Source organism: Ovis aries, chromosome 7 (assembly GCF_016772045.2).
Source record: "Ovis aries strain OAR_USU_Benz2616 breed Rambouillet chromosome 7, ARS-UI_Ramb_v3.0, whole genome shotgun sequence".
Taxonomy (NCBI): Eukaryota; Metazoa; Chordata; class Mammalia; order Artiodactyla; family Bovidae; genus Ovis; species Ovis aries.
Genome location: NC_056060.1, coordinates 29,354,321 through 29,378,192, shown reverse-complemented (window position 1 = coordinate 29,378,192; position 23,872 = coordinate 29,354,321). Strand labels below are relative to the sequence as shown.

General features: G+C 37.6%; 1 long non-coding RNA gene across 2 annotated transcripts in view; it reads right to left on the bottom strand.

Annotated features, from left to right (window-relative positions):
* LOC105610613 (uncharacterized) overlaps positions 1-23,872 on the bottom strand; it is a 444,948-nt gene that overhangs the window by 281,641 nt on the left and 139,435 nt on the right. The window lies entirely within an intron of this gene.

Here is a 23,872-nt window from a genome sequence, read left to right as displayed (position 1 = left end):
ATCATTTTATGTTCTTCAAATCCAGGAATTTAAGACATAGCCCATTTAAACCTAGAGAGGCAGAGCATATTATAGCTGCACATCCAGCTTAGCAGCTAAATCCATGTTGCTTGCTCAAGCACCTTAGGATTATTAGAGATAATTAAAAACCACTAGAGATAATTCAAAATCACTATTCTTCCAGCAGGGCTTTCCTCGTGGCTTAGAGGGTAAAGAAATACCTGCAGTGCAGGAGACCTGGGTTTGATCCCTGAGTTAGGAAGATTCCCTGGAGAAGGGAATGGCTACACACTCCAATATTCTTGCCTGGAGAATCTCATGGACAGAGGGATCTGGTGGGCTACAGTTTACGGGGTCAGAAAGAGTCAGACATGACAGAGCGGCTAACAATGAGCACTCTTCTTTGAGCTGGACAATAAGACTGGTGAGGCAAGTTATGCTGCTGTTTCATCACACCTCACACCTCAAGCAAGCACACTTTGGTTTTTCAAATTTCTTTCATCAATACTGAAAATTTAAGCCTGACAAAAATCTTATTTGTATATATTTACTTAGCAGAATAACTTTTTGATATTAAAAAGACGAAGAGCTCAAGCTCTAACCTAACCCAAACCTGAAAAAAATGTTACTGGCCTTTGTATCCTTTTATGAAATCAGTTTCTTAGAGTTCGGTGGTTTATAATGGGCGAGGTTAAAATACTCATTTAATAGTGTTGTCAATGATTTTGTTTGGTTTAAAATGGTTTACTTCCTGGATAAGCCTATTCCCAGGATATGCCTGTGTAGCTAAACCTCAGGAATGTGTAAGAGGGAGGAGGAGAAGGCTATACATTGAAAGCAATGCTGCCAAGCACAAAGTCTGTTATCACCAGCTGCCTTTCTCTTCATATGTCCTCAAGTGCTCTCTAAAACTTCTACATATGAAATAATGCCTAACAATGAGAGAAAATAATAAACACAGATATTTCTTTATGACAGTTGTTGAATCAGTAAAGAATATTCATGGCCAAATGATTACCTTTATTCAGTTTATCCAACCAATGAGTTTCTATATCTTTAATCCACACAGTTTATTTAACAGTTTATTTTAAAACATGATAGTAAACGACATTAAAAAGTACTTAGAGAGTTGTCACTAGCATTCATGTGAAGGAATGACTAAAACTACCTTTCAGTCTCCAACCAATAACTCATTTGAGTATATATTTCATCACCATGATGGAACAGAATAAACATAAAAATAATATTGAAAGGACTCCAAACACTAATTGCTTCTTTTTTTTTAACCAGGAAATGCCTAAGCATTTTTCGTGAATTGTCTTATTCAAACCTCACTATAATCCTAAAAGATACATATTATTATTTTGCAATACTGTATTAATAGCTGGCACTAATCACTTACTACATGAATATCACAATTTTTAGAAAATAAATTAATCCTAACAAGAACCCTAAGATGGAAGCGTTATCTCAACTTTTATAGATGAAAGAACTAAGACACAAAAAGTATCTTTTGAAAGTCATAGAACTAGTAAGTGGTGGGGCTGCGGTTAGAAATCAATTGAAAGTTTAGAGCCTAAGACCTTGAGTGAGTCACCGAGTCACAGGTTCCTCATCTCTGCTGCTGCTACTGCTGCTAAGCCGCTTCAGTTGTGTCCGACTCTGTACGACCCCATAGACGGCAGCCCACCAGGCTCCCCCGTCCCTGGGATGCTCCAGGCAAGAACACTGGAGTGGGTTGCCATTTCCTTCTCCAATGCATGAAAGTGAAGTCGCTCAGTCATGTCTGACTCCTAGCGACCCCATGGACTGCAGCCTACTAAACTCCTCTGTCCATGGGATTTGCCAGGCAAGAGTACTGGAGTGGGTTGCCTTCTCCGTCCCTTACCCTTAAAGCACACAATTTCAAATCACTAGGGCTAAACGACAGGCAATATATCAATGAGACATAAAAGCCACATTTCTTCTCTGTGGCTTTTTGTTTCTTCACTTCCTTTAATAATTTCTGACATTTTCATAAGCTTGTTCAAAAGGAAGAAACCCATGCCATTTTGAGGGCAAAGAGCAATTTACTTCATAATTGATCGGGTAAAATGTCAAGAAAATGAAGAAACAGAGGGTATTGGTGTTGGCTGCAGCTATGAAAACAACCCAGTGCAACTTGGTTGAAAGTTCTTGAAAAGTACCGTAGGTCAGAATTTTATGCATCTGTAATTATTTGCTCAAAGGTGCTTTCGCATCAGATCTAATATGTATCCCTGGAATCAAAGAGGCACTGACGGACCCATTTTAGTTCAGTGCTTTTGAGGGAGACCTTATCTCAGAGGACAGGCACAAAGCAGGAGGGATACTCATTATTTTTATCATGAAATCTCAATCTTAGGGAGGCCCCTGCTCACACCTGCATATCCACACCAGGTCATAGTCCCATAGAAGCAGCTCATGGGAATAATGAGCTGCCCAGTAGTGAAGGCTGGCATGAATAAATTAACACATATATTTCTGAGTGATCCCTTGGCTTGGTTTAAAAAGATTCCATAGCTGGAAAGGAATGAATTTTTAACAGTTTCCTATATTATCTATTTCTGTTCTCTTTTCCATAAGGATGCCTGGATGATGATAACAGTTAATGTTCACATGTGTAAGGCACTGTGCCAAGCAATCCACGTTCTCTCTCTTAATCTTGAACACATCCTTTCTGTCAGAGTAATACAGATATTGTTAAAATACCCACCCTAAGCACAAAGAATTTGAGGAACAGAGAGATTAAGGGTATACAACAGTAAGTGAGAGAGATTAAGGGTATACAACAGTAAGTGAGAGAGCTATGATACAATCCTTATAATTTTATTTTAGCCCTTGTGCTCCATTCACTGAGGGATTGCTTCTGAAAAAAAATAAGAAGAAAAAAACAGCGAGTTTTAGTCCACAAATCAACAGATAGTTGTCCTGTGCTAGGTAAAAAGTGGTAAACTAGACAGGCATGTCTTGCCTCTGTCAACATGTAGTTTACCATTTACCAGAGAAAATAGATACTAAACAAAACTTTTAAGTGTGCTGAATCTTATTAAGTACATGTGCTAACAGGGCTTTCCTGACGGCTCCGTGGTAAAGAATCTGCCTGCCAATGTAGGAGACCCAGATTCAATCCATGGGTCAGGAAGATTCCCCTGGAGAAGGAAGTGGCAACCCACTCTAGTATTCTTGCCTGGGAAATCCCATGGATCGAGGAGCCTGGTAGGCTACAGTCCATGGAGTTATAAAAGTCAGACCTGATTTAGCGACTAAACAACAACAATACCTGCTAATAGAGTATTTCTTAAAGATCTTTAACATAACCCAGGAGATACCTGAGGTAGCAGTGTCTAGGTGAGAAGAGGAAGGATGAGCAAGTATTAAGCAGATAAAAGGCAGAAGAAGAGTCTTCCAGGGAGAGGCAGTGGTGTGTGTGTGAAGATAAATCATTTCAACACAAACTAACTCCATACATAGTTACTTGCATACTACTCATATAAAAAGGATGGTGTGATTGCTCTGAATTATACAAAGATGAACAAGGTGATATAACTTTTTCAATAACTAACAATTCAGTGAAAGAGACAAAGCCATACATAAATACACAGAAAAGAGTAGGTGACATAAGAAGATACAAACAAGACGGCCAAGGGCAGGCAAAGGAAGATATTAACATTGATGTGGAGAGGAGCTCATACCTGGTCTTATATGGACAAGTATAATTATCAAAATATAGTGAATTCTCTTCTCTTAAATGGGGAACAAATGGGAGAGAAGGACTTAGCCCAGCAGGTAAAAGTTCTGCAACAACCATCCTGCAAAAATGTGAAAGAGATCCCAAACTAAGAGAATCAGAAGTAGCTAATGAAAAATGAGGCGTGGAGATGACAGCAGAGACAGCAATAGGAGATGAAGTAGGAGGATTGTGCTGAGGAAATTTCTGGCACGGTTCTCCATTGGTTTTTACCTCCCTGGGAAAGTGTCGAGTTGGGAGGGCAAGACCGACTTTAAAAGGCAGAGACAAGACTGATCAGACATCTACACCCTATGCAGCAATGTGAAAAGAACAAAGAGGTTAAAAAGAAAGACATTATCATACTTGAGAAAAGACATTATCATACTTCAGAGAAAAACAGCCAAAAATGTAATCCAGAGACTTTTTTGTAGTTGGAACCACAAAGCCTCTGAAATGTAAAAACTAGTCATTGAGTAAGTTTAAAGAGAATCTTAAAGTCCATGACATATACACATGAACTGCATAGAAGCAGAAAAAAATTCAGATGGAAAATCTGAATGTAGTAAAGAGAAGGAAAAAGCTAGAGAATTGACCTGTGACTAATAAACAATTGCAAACTCCCTAGTACAATATACTGTAATAAATAATAAGAAGCAGAAATGCACCTGTACAATATGCCTACAATAAATAATAACAAATAACAAGTATCTGTAGAATTATTTATAGTGCCTGAAGCGTGTATTTTGACATATATTATTTCAACTAATCTTGTAAACCACCTTGTGAGATAAGTCTAAATCATGTCAAAAATGGAATGCCAGTAGATACTTATCTATTGAGAGATAAATGGCCAAGAAGGAAGATTCCAAATAACTATATCCTGTCCTATACTAATCTCTCCACAAGCTCCCAGAATTTAAAAAAAAAAAAATTGCTCAAGGAGATAAAGAGTAATTTATTACTGTCTTACTAACTGGGGCTTTGACGCAACGCTGACATGGATTCCTAGCCTTCTCGTATGGGCCATGTGGAAGACTTCTTTTGCCCTAGCAATGCAGGCTTAAGTAAAGCAAAGTCGAAGAAATTCTAAAGACCAATACAGCTTCTTACCACCATGGTCCAAAGCCTGACTGTCAGATCTGACCATTCCAATGGAAGAAAAGACCAATCTGGAATGCATGTGCCAATAAGCCAGAGTAGAAATTCAAATCAAGAGAGTGGGTACGCTAGATCTCAGTCTTCTAAGTCACTCTCACTTCACCTTCCAAGTGACAACCCAAGAGATGGCCTGTTCCCTCTCAAGGTAACATACAAACTTGTGGGGCAGGGATAAGAGTATCTAATAGGGTCACATTCAAGTGTAAGCCAGTCTTTAACATGGCATAGCTCTTAGCACTGTCACAAAATGAACCCAAGCAATTCACAGCAGCAATCCTCCAGCGAAGAAACCCTCAGGTTATTTCTCCTACAAAGCAGTATCAGTGTCCTCACTTTAAGCTGTCAATGGCTTAACTAAGAACAAGCAATAATAAACAATGAAATCAGAAATGGAAGCCAGATTTTCTATTTAAAATTCCATGCTCTTAGTTAAAATAAAAACTTTGTTGTATTAATCAAATCTTCCTGATATAATTTGTATATTCACAAATATACATTTGTTTCCTAACCCCCAACTTCAAAACTCATCTCAAGGAGTAAAAATGCCTGAAGCAAGCCATTTTTACACACTAAATGAAACAGTGATTTTGTTGTTTTGCTAACGTTTTCTTTGAAACATTCCCATTAGTGCTCAAGAAGGGACTTGAGACTGACGACTATGACCCTGATTCATACTGCTCTATTTGCTAAATGTGAGAAGAACACAAAGCAGTTGCAGACCCAGGGCCATATGTATCTGGTTATCTTGAAGCAGGGCTATTGTGTTCCTCAGTATCTTTGCAAACACAGAGGAAAGCCCCAGAATTTAGAAATCTTATTCTAAGAATCAAGGTTCTGTATTAAGGGAGTACTATGACCTGCCAACGAGCTGATGGGTATATTTTGGAAGCCATTTTTACCTAATATTTTCCCCCAGGAGAGCTCATTTGGTTTTAATAAAAGTCCTCAATAAAAATGGATGACCTAGTGCATCATTTCTCTTGCTTCTAATTTAAGAAGCTGGTACATAAAAGCATAGAGAGTGTGAAGGAAATGGATCATGACCTTATGACATTTGGCATGATTTCTGAGGCAGGTGTCAGATAGGTTCACAAGCAACTATCTTGCCAAATCTTATCAAAACCTAAAAGACAAAAAGAGAAGAAAAAAATACACACTTTACAATTGACATCAAAAAGGAAGTCATTTTATTTTTAGTACATTTGCTTTGGAGGGAGAGCCAACTAATTGGAAAGAGTCCATAATTTAACCAACATCAGATCTCCATATAACATTTCCCACTGAAACTTAATAAATGTTAGTTTCCAGATTCACTGACTACATAGTTTTCTCTAGTTAATGATCAGCAAGCACCTTTTATTACTTTAAATGAAAACAAAATGAAGACCTGAAATCTCATGATCAAGAATTGATTTCTGGCAGACAAGCAAAATTGTTTGGTCTATTTTTATGGTTGATATAATTGTATTCAAAACCCATAAACAATGTACATCCACTTCAATACTTTTCAGCCCATCTTTGGTCATAAACTTTAATTAAAACAAAACATCCCTTAGGTAAATCAAAGGAAGTACCATTGAAATAATATAAACACCTGAGGAAACCTTAGGCTGTTTCCATGCTCAAGTCTGATTAGATGGAAAAGCACCAAGCACTTGTGTCAGTAGACCAACCAATAGAGTGTGTGATTATAAGCACTTTCTTAGTATTAAAGATCTTTGACATAGCTCCTAGGGAAAATGGGGCCAAATTTCTCTATTCCAAGAGAGGGTTTTCCACTTGGAGTCTGTGGTATCTCTAAAGGCTATCTTTCACAAGCAAAGTGTCCTCTATTTAGTTGTCAGAAGGCCTGTCTATCGCAGGACTCAGGCTGTCTGTCCCATTTGGCTGATGTCAGAAACTTATGCTAGAGTTATGGCAGAGAAAACATGTTTTCCATTACGCCTGCACCAAAGTGTTGATTAAGGTGGCACATGTCAGACCTGGGAGTAGCCAGCACTCAAAAACAGTATAGACCTTTTGCAGATGCTGAAATTGTTTCCAGAAAATTCAGCATCTCAGCTTATCTTTTTTCTCTCTGTTTAAGAAAGAAAAGAAAACAGGGCATTTTGCCCTTATTTTTAAAGCAGCACTTTAATCATGTCTGATTTTTTTTTTTTTACCATATTCAGACATTTCCTTTGTGTTTGTAGTCAAAGAAACTTTTGATAATTGCCAAGTAGATTCTATAAGAAACAAGGACTTCAATTTTTACTTGATATCTGGTGCTCTCCATAAAGGGTGCTCTCTACAAGAAAATTATTTTTAACATTTTTAGAAGTCTGAGCCCTTTCAAAATCTATCAGAACTATGCAGTCTTTCTCAGAAAACAACTGTGCAAGATCACAAACCTATATGGAACATCTAGAGTTTCAACGGACTCAGATTAAGGACTATGGTCTAAGTGAAGCCAGAGGTCATCATATAGCTGGCAGACTGAGCTTTACTAGTAGATAGGAAAAGAATTCCTTCACAAAACCTAAATACTAATGAGCCCATATAATTTAAGCAGCTGTTAGCAGTTGGTAGATTCTTCTCATCCTGGAAAGTAGTAAAAAGCAGAGGTTATCCCAAAGGCTAGCAAACCCTTATGTGTAAGTATCCTTAGAAGGCCAACTCCTTACAGAATATAATGGTTTCCAACAACAAATAGTCTAAACTATTGATATTGGGTGGGCCAAAAAGTTTGTTTGGGTTTTTGTGTAACATCTTATAGGAAAACCCAAATGAATTTTTTTTTGGTAGCACACTGTTTCAGAATCAGAATCACAGACATAGAGAATAGATTGGAGGTTGCCAAAGGTGGGGATGGGTGGGAGAGGGATAGCTTGGGAGTTTGGGATTAGCTAATACAAACTGGAATATATAGAATGGATAAACAAGTTTCTACTGTATAGCTCAGGTAACTATATTCAATATTCTGTGATAAACCATAATGGAAAAAATAGATAAAAGTATGTATATATATGTAAAACTGAGTTACTTTGCTACACAACAGTAATTAACACAATATTGTAAATCAGCTACACTTCCATTTAAAAAACTATGTTGCTTCTCCTTAAGGAAATACAAAAAGTCTCAGAGTGATGACTAGGCTTGCCAGATCTAGCAAACAAAACACAGGACACTCAGTTAAATTTGAATTCTAAATAAATGAGAAATAATTTTTGATATAAGTATGTCCCAAACATTGCATAGGGCATGTTTATACTAAAAATCATTCATTATTTATCTGAAATTAAACTTAACTGGGTGTGTTAAGCTGTGTGTTAGCTGACAACACTTTAAGAACTCAAAATTTTACAGTAAGATCACTGGCTACTCCCGACAGTGAGATCTGAGTTTCTAATATTTTATAAATAATAAGTAATCAGAATTACTACTAGATTTCACAATGTCACATCAACAAACCCTTGGGCTATTAGCAGTTAAGGCAAGTTAAAGTGATAAGATTGATATTCACCATTCTGATTTTTGCCCCTAACTATCATGCAAAGAGTTGACTCATTGGAAAAGACTGATGCTGGGAGGGATTGGGGGCAGGAGGAGAAGGGGATGACAGAGGATGAGATGGCTGGATGGTATCACCAACTCGATGGACATGAATTTGAGTGAACTCTGGGAGTTGATGATGGACAGGGAGGCCTGGCCTGCTGCAATTCATGGGGTCCCAAAGAGTCGGACATGACTGAGCAACTGAACTGAACTGAACTGAACTGAATCTGACTCTGGTTCATTAATCCATTTGTTCTTCTTTCACTCACCCCTAAATTTGGGTACTTGACAGTCCTTGGTCTGCAATCCTGTCTATTCTTTATCCTTTCAAACTTTGCATTTTCATTTACTCTACCATGTCAGTATTTTTACTAATGACTCCACAATCCACACTACTATTTATTCTAACCCCAGACTTATTTTTCCATTTGCCTCCGAAGTCTTATGTCAGAAATGGACTCATTAAACCCTGTACCAAATAGCAAAGCATCATTTGTCCTCATTTCTTTTTTCTTTATTTTACATTCCTAGAATTAGTTGACAAAATCCTCTATATCTATAGTTAAATATTTTGCTATCCACTACCTCCACTACCTCCTTTCATTTCCCTTTTCCTATACTCGAGTTCAGATCCTAATCATTTCTTTCCTATATTATTGCATTAGCCTTGAATTCATTTCTCCACATCTAGTCTTTTGCCACTGCCACCACTGTTGAGTGTCTACCATGGATATATAAAAATAATGACTAATATTTCCCTCAATAAAAATATATTCCAGTAGAGCAGGTAAAAACATGCACAGAGAGTTACAAAGGAACGTAATTGGTCCCTGGTCAGAGAATAGCACAAAGTACAGCAGTTACAGAAGTATGTTAGTGGCATGGGTGATGATAGTAGAAAGAAATTCTGATGCTTGGATGTGATAATACCTGAAGTGTTTTAAATTAGATAAGCATTAGCCATTAATCAAGGGGACTGGAGTCCCAGGCAGAAAGAATACCATATACAAACACATGACAATATGACAATTTCAAGAAACTTTAGTAGTCCATTATGGCTGGGATGGGCTTCCCAGGTGGCTCAGCGGTAAAGAATCTGCCTGTCAATGCAGGAGATGCAGGAGACACAGGTTTGATCCTGGGTTGGGAAAATCCCCTGGAGAAAGAAATGGAAAGCCACTCCAGTATTTCTGCATGGAAAATTCCATGGACAGAGGAGTCTGGCCGGTTACAGTCCATAGGGTCACAAAGAGTCGGACATGACTGAGTGACAGCATGCACGCACATGGCCAGGACATGTGATTCTAAGACAGAAGTGATGAGGTTGCACAAGTGAGGTGACCCACGTAAGCCAGTGTAGTAATTTAGATTCTACCATGACAGCAATGGAGAGTCTTTGAAGCTCTTTGTGTAGAGTGACAACATGATCAGATTTGTATTTTGAAAAAGGGTGAGAAAGGATATGAAAATATTTTTTAGGTGGCAGGGCATGGAGCAGAAACATAATGAGATGCTATTGCAGAGATCTCTGTGGAAAGGATGAAGGCCTTTCCTAAGTCAATAGCAATAATGATACAAAGAAAATATCCAAGAGACATTTAGGAAGATTTTAGATTACTTGGTGATGGGTTATGTGTAGACAATAAGAGAAAGCATTTCTTTGACTATATGAAGGCTTGTCTTTGTCTACAGTAGTGATATTAAGTACCCAAAACCTAAGGTAATACTTTACTATGAACCATTTCAACATAAAATATTTTGCATTTATCACTTGATGTATGCTATTCTTTGAGCATTGCCCTGTTGTGGGGGAGGGGCAGTTTTTCCCTTGGGGGAATATGATAAAGTCTGGAGACATTTTTGGTTGTCAGAAAAGGGAAGATAAGGAGAAGAATGCCGCTAGACCAGGGCACAGAACCAATGCACAGGACAGCCCCTGACAACAAAGAATTATCTGGTTTCTATTCTTAGCGCCAAAATATCCACAGTGGCAAGGTTCAGCCACTCTGTCATACAGTATCAAGTGGATCTCTTACCCCAAAATGTAAGGCTCTTCAAAATATTTCTCAGCTTCCTTTCCAGACTAAATAAATTCCTATTGCCCTCCAAGTGCTGTATAGATCAAGCAAAAACTATCTATTCCTCATTTCCCAAATATATCTCTCATTTTTCACCTTACCAATTTTGCTTTTACTATTATTCTCTCATCTAGGAACATTTTCGCACTACCTGTTGGGCTTCACCCACAAGCCTACAAGTTCCGTGCTTGCTCAGCTTCAAGACCAAAGAAAGAGCCCAGAGTCAGCAACAGAGACATTAGTGGTTTAATGGATGTGGGTGGGGTGGGGGAGCTAATGCATCTGAGCAAAGTCCTGGAGCAACTTCCCACTGTGTGTGCACAATGAGCAGGACACAGTGGTAGTCTTTGTGCATGAGAAGGAGAGGAGATTGCCCTATAGGAGGAATTAACTTCAGGTTGGCTTATTGTTTACCAAGGAAATCAGCAGAGGGGCAATGCCCCTCACCACCCCTTTGATATGTTAGGGCCCCTTTGATACCTGGAGCCCTGGGGCAAGTATGTAGGAAGATCAGTCCTATGCATAGGGTTTAGGTGAAACAGGCATTAGTATCTAGCAGGGAATGTAAAGACAGCAAGAGAACAGCTATCTTGAGTGACCTAACCATATACCACCCCTCCCAATTCCCATTTGATTGTTGAAGTACTACTACTGTCTCCTCCATGAAGTCTTTTATAATTTGCCCTTCCAGATAAACTTTCTCCCTCCTCTGCATCCATTTTGTGGCATTCATTACATTGTACCTGGTAAATGTACTACTAGTTGATTGACTTGGTCTTATGTTCCTCCTTGAAGAAAGACTCTAACAGGTCAAGCACAGTTCCTTCAACAAAGTAACATTCAATAACTATTTGTTAAAATTAAGCATGATTTTCTAAATCATGTCTGAAATCATTAATGCCTAGGCTTCTGTTATATTCATGTGGACAATTCAGAACTGATAGGTTCTCAATTATAAATGCTAAATGATATGTCCTGCCAGTAAACTATAACCAATACTTAGTTCTATAAATGTGCTTTCTTAGAGATTTGACGTGCTTATCATCACAATCCATGGAATATCTTAGTTTTATCCTTAAGTTCTCATTCCAGGCCAGGTTTTGGATTTGCTTGGTAGAACAGATGCTTAAGATTCCTTATACATCTTTACACACTGATTTACCTGTCTACCAGGTGTTCTACATTGCCCTCCAACTGCTCATTTTAAGCTATTTAATTCTGCAATGCATGTTTCATTGATGATATCCTTAGAAAATTTTTCTGCCTGGTAAAATAAAACCTGTTCCTTGTCAGCTTAATAGATCACTAAACTACTTCATAGAAACACTGGGAAATATGAATGCTATGGATGGCTAAGACTTTGTTTCTAGATTTTTATTTTACTGCCTTTTGACTTTTATAAGACCTACTTCAAGACAAGAATTGAATATTGCTTGGTTCCCTGAGGGCCATGCAGTCATGACAGACATTTCCTTTGCCCATGCACTAACTCATTTCTACCACCTCTGAGAAAGTCTTTTTTACCCCCAAACCCAGTAAGGTCATTGAAACTGAAAAGCACCTGTGGATCATCATGTTACTTATTGTATGCAGTGAGGGTAGGCTCAGTAGTTCTGGTTGTTGCTGCTGCTGTGTTTGACTTTAGGATGTGTATAACAGCCTCAACAACAGAACGTGAACAAATCTTCAGCAGGCAAGTGATGAAGAAACCATACTACCTTCCAAGCTATAGAGAAATTATCTCTCTTATACAGCTGGTAAAAAATAAATCTAGACAAAGCATACTTTTTCCAAAGCAGATATTTGCAAATCATCTGGACCAGGATGGCTTTGTATACCTAGAATGCACAAGGATACCCAAGGGGGCACAGGGAGGCACAAGGATGAAGGATAGGCTCCAATTCTCCTCCTCTGTCTTATTCTATAACTGGTGTCAGTTAGTACCCCGGGAGGCAGGTAGATAATATATGGTAATAATGCAAACAGAGGTGAAGCCCTAAGAAGACAATTTCTCCTGAGAAAATTAAAATTTGGAAAAAGAACGACTGTCATTTTAAAAATTTAGGTATAAGCAATATATAACATTAGTTTTAGGTGTACAACATGATTTACTACTTGTATGTAGAGTAAAATGATCACCACAATATGTTAACATCCACATTTTTAATATTTTCTTAAAGTAGCTATTCTAGCTAGAATAATAAGCTATTTATTTCAATCCTCCTTCCACTGGACTGACATGGGGGTAAATGCATTTTTCTTATTTATGCCTGATCAAATGTGAACATATTTCACTTCAGTGTGAGACCCTGTAGACCATGGATCACATCTTATTCATCTTTGTCTTCACATCACCTGGCTCAGAGCTTTGTATGCTTTAAGTGTACAGTAATCGTCATTGAGTTATTTGTTCAGTTTTGTGGGATGGAGACAGGTGTGGTCTGCCATGACTCTACCAAGCCCCTTTAACTATCAGTTCTCTGTATATACTGGTAAGTACTAAGACCAGTCTTCAGATGAAATTATCAGCTAAAATTAATCATACTGATATAAATATATTTCTCCATCATGAAATTTGAAAGAAAATAAGAAAACAATTATTATTAAGAAAGAAAAATTGAAGAAAATCATTAAAAGTATAATAGTAAAAAACAAAATATATTTAACTGTTAAAATGAACGAAATAGTAAAACAGTGGAATTTTTTTAATTATGTATTTTATTCAAGTGTTTAAATTGTCCAAATGCTTATTGTGATACATTGTTTTGATATAATAATAATAATAATGAAATTAAATCCAGTAAGCTATAAGTAAAGGGCATTAAACTTCAACTTTCATTCTCAAATTAGTACCTCTAACAACATCCTGTCCAAAGTATTCAAATAACATTCAAGGTCTACTTAATGGCAACTCCAGCCAACATAAACTAAAGCACTTATTTGTTGATTATTTGTTAAATATTACAACTTTTATAACAAGGATTCTACACAGATAATTACAAAACACCTTTTACATCTTCCAAGACCTTCTACTCACTGCTTTGATTATTATAATTTTGAGGTGAACAGGAGAAACATCTTTCTTCCCAGTTTACAGAAAACAAAACAGGTACACGATTTTAAATAACTTGCTTGCATACATCTGCTTTCAGTGAAGGGTAGAGAGAGCAATGACACTCATTAAATTCCAAGGCAGATTGTGCCTGCCTTCTATATTCATTTTGCATGCATGTGTGATCAGTTGCATCTAATTCTTTGAGACACTTTGGACTATAATCCACCAGGGTCCCCTGTCCATGGGATTTTTCAGGCAAGAATACTGGAGTGGGCTGCTATTTCCTCCTCCAGGGAATCTTACTGACCCAGGGATAGAACACGAGTCTCCTACATCTCCTGCATTTCTGGAGGATTCTTTACCTGTCAAGCCATCGGGGAAGCCCATATTTGTTTTACCAAAACATATATAGAAGAGTTCTAGCATATCATAGACACTCAGTCACTGCAATCATTCACCTATTCAAAAGAGATACTGAGTATTAATAATGACGGAAGGAATAAAAATCACCTGACCCTAAAACCAGAGTTTTATCTTAAATGTATAGGTGGTATATTCAGAATCTAAGTGGAGGATACTATGGTGTAGCACCCAGTTTCCCCTACAGGACTGAGGCTTTCTTTCTTCCAACTCACAGATCACAGGTACAGCCTCCTACAGAAATTTCTCTTGGCCAGTGGAAACTATTGTGCCCGAGTTTATGGTTCTCCCTGGAGTCCAACTGTTTCCAATGACTGGTCAATGTAAGATTTAAAAGCCTGGGCCCTTTCCTCAATTTGGGAAATCTTCAAAGGATCATTCCAGCTTCAAAGCTCCCTGTGGGAACACTTTGAGGCTGTTACTGCAACTACATTATAGTTCAGTTTCTTCAGCTGTCCAATCCTGCTACCCTTTGCCTCTCATAGGTGTTGTTCCAGAAAGGTGCCCCAATAAACCTCCTACATTCAAGTCTCCAAATCTCAAGTATGTTTCCCAGGATCCTGAACTGTGATGGTTAGCACAGGAGTCCTATGGGACGTATTCTATAGTGGGGTTTTCAACTCTGGAAACATCCAGAATCTCATTAAACTTTCAAGTGCCTCTTGGTTACTTTGGGTTCCTAGGAACAAGAGATTAGGAGATAGAGAAAAAAGTCTTCATCCTAACAGAGACAACTGACCCTCAAATAATCAGGAAGATGTGAGTCTATTTTCACATAAAAAGGAAAAGGAAGAATAAGTTTTGTGCCTTAGTGATCTACTAAGACATCTCTTGGCAATTCCGATGGCCAGTTTTAATGGCAAATGAACAAGTACCTCAGTCATGTACCAAGAAGAGTATGGTGACCATAGGCTCGTGAATGAGAGTTTAGTAACCCTTGCAATAAGCCACCTGGATAAGCAGAGTTCTTAATCAAAGGTGAGGGGAAATTTGGAATGCATAGTAAAGGAAGGAGATGATAAATATCAGGGACAGCTTTGAGACCAGTTGTCCTGACTGGGGCTAGAGTTCCTCTTGACTTTCTCATGAAGGTTACACAGGAAAAGAAACCAATCAGAATGAAGTAGCTCTTCCCAGATGGGTTGACTTATTATATGAAGCAAGCTGATTTTAGTGGCAGAGGGATTGGGCTATATTGGATCTGTAGTGTGCCCCCCATATTTCGCTGAGGACCAAGCCATTAATTTTCTCAACTGTAACCCTCTCCAAGAATTGCCCTTGGCCAAAGAGAGATGCTTGACACAGGGAGGGACCACATACAATGGCTGATCATTGCAAGGGTGCAAAAGTTCAATCCCCTTGCCTCCACTTGAGACATCTTTAAAAGAATATTCTAGTTTCAGAGCTCCCTTTGAGTTGGCTGAAGCTATTGCTGCAACTGTATCACAATTTGATTCATCCTTCTGTCCAGTCCCACTTTCCTTTGCTACTCAGTAAACTGCCTGCAACCAAATAGCCAAATCAGTCTGTTTCCAGACTGACTGATTTGCCTTTGACAATCAAAAATCCAACTGGATATAATTTCATCCTTCATATTATACATTCTTAAATGATCCAAAATTTGTTTTTTCTTCCTCTGAGTCAAAATTTGTCTTTCAGGTGACAGAAACAAAAGCAGAAAAGCAAATTACTTCATTTTCCTCAAATGGTTTTGGTTCTTGGGTTGTGATCACCTTGATGTGCTATGCGTTGTTGCTCAGTCCTGTCCCAACTCTTTGCAACCCCATAGACTGTAGCCTGCAAGGCTCCTCTGTCCATGGAATTCTCCAGGAAAAAGTACTGGAGTGGGTTGCCATGCCCTCCTCCAGGGGATCTTCCCAACCCAGGGATTGAACACAGGTCTCCTGCATTGCATCCGGACTCTTTACCATCTGAGCCACCAGGGAAGACCAGGTTGTGATCACCTTACTTATCAGGAAATTGACTATAACAATATTGAGTTTAATCTTATGCAGTGGCTTTTTTTTTTTTAACAGCAAATAGTTTATAAGGCTCGTCTGCCTACTGACTCAGAACCCATGTGGTAGCAGGTCTGATAAAATAGATTGTCATGATCTATTAAATCAATAATCCATGCACTAAAGAAAATTTACACTATAAGTTCCACTTTACTCTCCAATATACATCACTCACTACAGAGTTTTTTGGGCGAGGGGAAAGCCAGCTGCTGCAATGGTGCATAAAGAGGTAATTTCCAGGTTTTTTTCCTTCTGTGATACTGGGCTCACTCAGTGAAATTTAGTCCTAGGCATTCTAGTCAATCATATCAAAATTTAGCATCACAGAACCAGAGAGACATCAAAGTGAACAGAACCTCAAGAGATCATTTCATGAGGCCTGACTCAAAGCAAGTTTGCTTAATTATTTCAAATACATTATTTTCTAAGGTATTCTTATAGCTTTCAAAAAAGTTACAAAATGCAGGATCCCCAAATCCTTATTGACAACAAATTCTTATGCAGGTGATAATAGATTTTTTTCATTTCCTTTGTATTGGATAAGTAACGCATTTGGTCAATATATTTCTAATCACCTTTGCTATAGTTGGAGGAAAGACTTTAAATATTTCTTTAATTAACTTATTTTAATCTTTTGTTATACCTTATTTAACAATCTTACTTCTAAGTTTAAATTTTTCTGTTAAACATACAGAACCAGAGCTAAAAATGTGATTGATTAAAAATTAGTAGAGCTGTCAACAGAGACATTTAATCTTATGTTGTTGTTCAGTCACTCAGCTGTGTCTGAATCTTTGTGACTCCATGGACTCCAGCACTCTAGGCTTCCATGTCCTTCACTATCTCCTAGAGTTTGCTCAGATTTTTGGCCACTGAGCCCATGATGCTATCTGACCATCTCACCCTTTGCTGCTCTCTTCTCCTTTTGCCTTCAATCTTTCCGAGCATCAGAGTCTTTTCCTTGTGATCACTAAATAAATTTGATTAATTTGTTGCTGAAACAGTTGATTGACTCATGAAAATTTCCTTTCTAACCACTCAGTAGCAAGAATGTGAACAAAAACCAATGCAGCAAAGACAATGGACCAAAACTATCGAAAAAGAGCTTAAATCTTCAATGGCATCTTTGAGAAACTGATCAATAGCATCAGCACCTATAATTGCCTGTCTCCTGACTTCCCACCATATGAGAATAATAAAACTTGTTTCAGTCATTCATCAGGTGTTCTGCTACTTGCCGCCCAGCACAGTCATAATTGATACCATGATCATTATAATGAGGTATTTTGAGGTATTTACTGTGAGACTTCTACCAGTGAGATATATCCAGAATCAGTCTTCCCATTTTATTGGAAGTATTTAGTACACTGCCTATTGGGCTTCCCTGATGGCATAGTGGTAAAGAATCTGCCTGCCAATGAAGGAAACACAGGTTTGATTAGAAAGATCACCTGGAGAAGGAAATGGCAACCCACTTCATTATTTTTGCCTGGGAAATCCCATGGACAGAAGAGCTTGGCAGACTACAGTCCATGGGGTTGCAAAAGAATTGGACATGACTTTGCAACTAAACAATTCTACCTATTATCCATTGACATCAAATTCATTAATGCAAAATATTTCTCAAACTTTGTAAGTTGCTTTCCTTCCCTAAGTGCACCATTCTTCTCAGTCCATGAGGGGACAGAAAATGATGAAAGCAATGTTGGCAAGAGAGAAAGCATAAGGTAAATTATAGTGTCTTTGGTTTTAATATTACTACATGTTGCTCATGAGTATTTTGAATGAAATTATATCATTCTGGCTTTGGTGTGTGGGTGGAGGGGGACGTGGGCAGGGAGAAGAATCCTTAGTCATCTCAGTATCCAGTTGCATCTGAATAATTTTTTCCTGCAGATGTCTTTTTTCCATTCTTTGCAACATGAAAAGTAATGAGACAAGCATACTGAAACTTCACTCAAAATTATTTCTTTAAAGAAGAATGCCTGGCAAAGGCAGTTCATTTACCAGCTAATAAGGATTCCTTTTCAATACCAAAGGTCTTTTCAGTAAATTTGGCCATCCATTGGCTGGTCCTGACAGCATCATAATAAGACTCCAGTTTTTATTTTTGTGGCCATAGGAAGCAGTCATTTGCAAAAATTTTATATGCAACAATATTATCAGTAGGCTCAGAATATTAGTCTTCTGAATGCCACCCATAAACACCAACAATTTCTTTGGAGGATGTTATTTATTTCTTGTGTTAGGATGTTATTTATTTCTTGTGTTTGAGGAACAAACTTACTTTACAGATATGAAAATACAGGGTTAATGGAAAAACATCATGTAAATTTTTTTTTCAGATATTTGCACAGTTGTTTCTAAAATAAACATACAAACAAAGGGAAATTAAGAAATAAAGAGAAGAATAGGGAATAATTATTCACAGTGTAAATGCCAAATCATTTTAGTTTTCTTAAAGTATTTTCATATTCCTGAGCTTATGCAAAGAAATAGAAGAAAACAATAGAATGGGAAAGACTACAGATCTCTTCAAGAAAATTAGAGATATCAAGGGAAAATTTCATGCAAAATGGGCACAAAAAAGGACAGAAATGGTATGGACCTAATAGAAGCAGAAGATACTAAGAAGAGGTGGCAAGAATACACAGAAGAACTATACAGAAAAGATCTAAGTGTCCCAGATAACCACGATGGTGTGATCACTCATCTAGAGCCAAACATCCTGGAATGTGAAGTCAAGTGGGCCTTAGAAAGCATCACTACGAATAAAGCTAGTGGAGGTGGAATTCCACCTTGAGCTATTCCACCTTGAGCTATGGAATTCCAGTTGAGCTATTTCAAATCCTAAAGATGATGCTGTAAAAGTGCTACACTCAATATGCTAGCAAATTTGGAAAACTCAGCAGTACCACATGACTGGAAAAGGTCAGTTTTCATTCTAATTCCAAAGAAAAGCAATGCCAAAGAAGGTTCAAACTACTGCACAACTGCACTCATCTCACACACTAGCAAAGTAATGCTCAAAATTCTCCAAGTGAGGCTTCAACAGTATGTGAATCAAGAGCCTCCAGATGTTCAAGCTAGATTTAGAAAAGTTAGAAGAACCAGAGATCAAAATGCCAAAATCCATTGGATCATAGAAAAAACAAGATAATTCCAGAAAAACATATATTTCTTATTCATTGGCTACACTATAGTCTTTGACTGTGTGGATCACAACAAACTGTAGAAAATTCTTAAATAGATGGGAATACCAGACCATCTTACCTGCCTCCTGAGAAATTTGTATGCAGGTCAGGAAGCAACAGTTAGAACCGGACATGGAACAATGGACTGGTTCTAAATTGGGAAAGGAGTATATTAAGGCTGTATATTGTCACCCTGCTTGTTTAACTTATATGCAGAATACATCATGAGAAATGCTGGACTGGATGAAGCACAAGCTGGAATCAAGGCTTCTGGGAGAAATATCAAAACCTCAGATATGCAGATGGCACCACCCTTATGGCAGAATGCAAAGAGGAACGAAAGAGCCTCTTGATGAAAGTGAAAGAGGAGAGTGAAAAAGGTGGCTTAAAACTCAACATTCAAAAAACTAAGATCATGGCATCTGGTCCCATTACTTCATGGCAAATAGATGGGGAAACAATGGAAACAGTAACAGACTTAATATTGGGGGGCTCCAAAATCACTGCAGATGGTGACTGCAGCCATGAAATTAAAAATGAGTGCTTCTTGGAAGAAAAGCTATGCCCAACCTAGATAGTATATTAAAAAACAGAGACATTACTTTGCTAACAAAGATCCATCTAGTCAAAGCTATGGTTTTTCCAGTAATCATGTATGGATGTGAGAGTTGGACTATAAAGAAAGCTGAGCACCGAAAAATTGATGCTTTTGAACCTCAAAAGAGAACATCTCAAGGAGAAGACTCTTGAAAGTCCCTTGGACTGCAACATCATACCAGTCAATCCTAAAGGAAATCAGTTCTGAATATTCATTGGAAGGACTGATGCTAAAGCTGAAGCTCCAATAATTTGGCCACCTGATGCGAAGAACTGAATCATTAGATAAGACTCCTGATGTTGGGAAAGATTGAAGGCAGAAGGAGAAAGGGACAACAGAGGATAAGATGGTTGGATGGCATCACCAACTTGATGGACATGAGGTTGAGCAAACTCTGGGATTGCAATGGACAGGGAAACCTAGCATGCTGCAGTCCATGGGGTAACAAAGAGTTGGATACAACTAAGCAATTGAACTGAATTGAGCTTATGAAAGTAGTGACTGAGCTATAAATACTTTTTTTTGTATTTATATATACAAATAAATACTATTTATGTCCACTGAGCTATAAATACTTTTTTTGTATTTAAAAGTCAAAGCAACTAGAGCTCAGTAAGAATTCTTAATCTGTGACAAGGCTTTATAAACTAAGAAGAAGAAAAAAACTCATTCCTTTAGGAAATGAGAGAACCTTGGCCTCAGGACAAAAGTATGCTGAACACAATTCAATGATATAAAACATCCTATTCTCCCACACACTGTTTTTAATCAAGAAGTTATTATAAAATCACATTACAGGCCATCATAGGAACAGAGGATAACATTTTGAAGTTTATCCATCATGCTTGTCATAAATCAATAGGAATGTGTAAGATCACACATAGATGTCATCAATTATTCATCTGCCTTCTTCAGCTCTTAAATGGTCATATAATTCTCTACTTTTAAAAGGAGTTTATTTTCTTTATTGAAAACTATAGAAGAACCAAGTACCTACGAGTCTTTTGTAAAAATATCATAATTAGTGAACAAAAGATGCCAAACTCTATCAAGATTTATTGGGGATTTGCTATAATCAGACTAACTTAAGCACAAGTTTGTACCTTGCCCAATTTTATCTAAAGACTACATAATGAAAAACCATTTGACAAGTTGATTAATAATACTGAGCTGTTAAAGTTCAGCTGAGTGAGCAATTAAACATTCCAAACAGCAATGAACCTTCAGAAGGTAATTTATGATAATTTTATGCACAAGAGCTCAGTGGCTTTTTAATTTGATAGAATGTTAGTAGCACGAATTTCTAACAAGGGAGTGTCAGGGTTCCATACATCATTGAGATTACTTAAACATTTCAAACGTGGCTGATGAATGAAGTTTCTTGAGATGCAGGGAGATACAGAAGGTGTTGGAAGGTTGAGATTATTCATCATATCAATTATTGAGAGTAGATGCACTGACATCACACTCCCTGATCATATTTTATGTCCACAGTAAAGATAAGTCAAGCTTGAAATAACAGACTTTCCCAACTACAATATCAGCAGGTAATTCAACTCCCTTTACCTCCCTCCCCTCCTTACACCTTCCTTCAGACTCATTGCCCCGATTCTTGTCCTACCCAGATTTTAAATATCCAGACTCTTTACTGAAAAATCACAGAGAAATAAGCAAAAATAAAGACAATAAGAGAAGAAAGAAAAAATAGAGAAGTAGAAAGAGCACAATGCTAGAATCCATACCACAGACACAAAATCAGAAAGCACTGGTGGAATAATTTAGTTTAGCTCCCACTTTTTTCACCAGTATACAAATACACACACATACACACACCACACACTTTCAAGGCACACACATATGCACACATGTTAGATATGAAAATACCCCCTACCACATTCCAGCAATGACTGTCCAGACTCTTCTTTAGCACCTCCATATTTGAATTAACATGCTATATCTCTGGCAGGCTTTTTTCTTTTCAGATCATTTAAAAAAATGGACATAGTGTGCTTTGAGCAGAAGAAAATTTCTTCTTGATGCAATTTCTACCCTTGAGTACTCAAATTTTAAAACCAGAAGATACCTTGGAGATCTTTTAGCCTAGGGTCCTCTCTTACATCTCACGAAGCATTATGCAGCCTGTTGACATGATTATTCAATCCACACATTTTTTTTCTTTTTTAAAAATTGAATGAATTATCCTCCTTGGAAAACTGAGCTATTTTATACAAAAATGTAGATTTCTAAACTGGAAAACTAGAAGCTTTTGAAACACATGTCCTTCCTTTCCCAAATGGCAATATTTGTCTGGAGCTTCGTAGCAGCTGCCCTGTAAAAGAAACATGCTTTCTCCAGTTCATCACAAGCCACACCACCACCAACAGGCTTATACCTGGGCAGATGTACTCATGTGTGATACCAGACTGGACTGTAGAAATTTGAATTTGTTACCTTTTACTTAAATGGACCTTTTTGCTTTACAGTCTAGGAAATGAAACCAATAGTAATAACATGACTTTAACCAAAGTCACCAGCTAGTTAATGGCAGAACCAAAATCTTTTAACTCTGGATCAGTGCTCATTTCATTACATTATAGTTTTAGCTCATCATCTTTCTCATCACTTCTATGCGTTATCTTTTCATGTAGAAAGGGGAAAAGTACACTAATCATAATACAAGTATGCCTCTTTATTAATTTCTACTTAGGGAAATAAGAATAAGATAAACTAGGCTAAATTTAACCCATAAGCAATAAGATGTTTTTAATATGGGGATGTTTTATTGTCTACTCAGTTCTCTTTATCTTTGATACAGATTCCTACCCCAAAATCAAACTAGCACATTAATTAGAAATTACATCATTACAGTAATCACAAATATGGATGGTCTTTATATCTATTTTTGTTTTCTTCTATATATGTTAGAGAGTGATGCAGCAAATATCAAATGCTGACATGTCAGTTATGTTTCTCTGCTATAAACACAGAAATTGACTACAAGATCATTGTGACTATTTCCTAATGCTTTTATTTCATCAAATGGGTTGGAAAACAAAACCAAACAAGTAAACACAAGCTCATCTAGCTATCATCTCTGCAGATGTCATTTCTTGGTAATGTGCTATTATAATTCATGTCAGGTAAACAGTCTTGCAGATGAAGTCAGAATTATTCAGGCTTGTTTCTTCATACCAACCTCTAAAGCTGTTTCCCCACACATAAGAAACTTCCACAAAGACTACTTGTTTACAGAGACCATGTGCCTCGTGATCCTCTTTTGTGTTTCTCCCTCCCTAGTAACAAGCATATGTTTTTAATGTTAACACTCCCTCATCTATAGAGACCATCTGCTTATTAAAAAGAGTGTTTTCCTCCTTTCTAAGCCAGCTTTTTTGCATGGTGAATCCTCTATGCCAGTTCCACAGACTCAGGGGAAGGAGAAAAAGCTATGGTTTCCAGTTCTAAATAAGATAGTTTGGGGCCTCTATAGAAGGAGTAGAAGGTGCTCCTGTGGATTCAGAAAAAGAGAGCTGTCACACACCTGAGCACTGAAGCCTCCTTTCCTGCCCATGCAGCCAGTGGATAAAGTTTGAGGGCCCTATCTCTCTTCTATAAACACTACCTAACCTTATAGATGCATGTACTTTATTTACCATCTTTGAATCTGTGCCCAATCTCAGGAATACAGATATTATGATAATAAGATTTATGATCTTATGATCTTATGACATTTCAAATCATGATAATAAGATTTTTTTCATGGAGATGTCCATGAAAACAGTACAAGATGGTACAGGGAGGGAGGAGGGAGGGGAGTTCAGGATGGGGAACACGTGTATACCTGTGGCAGATTCATGTTGATGTATGGCAAAACCAATACAATATTGTAAAGTAATTAACCTCCAATTAAAATAAATTAATTTATATTTAAAAAAAGGCTTGGAAGATGCAAAGGAATTGATCACTCGGATAACTTACAGGCAGGGGAAAAAGTCCACATGCAGGGGGTTATAGTTCAAGAGCATGTGATGTATGAAAGGTCAAACTGCTTGATACTTTTAAGTTT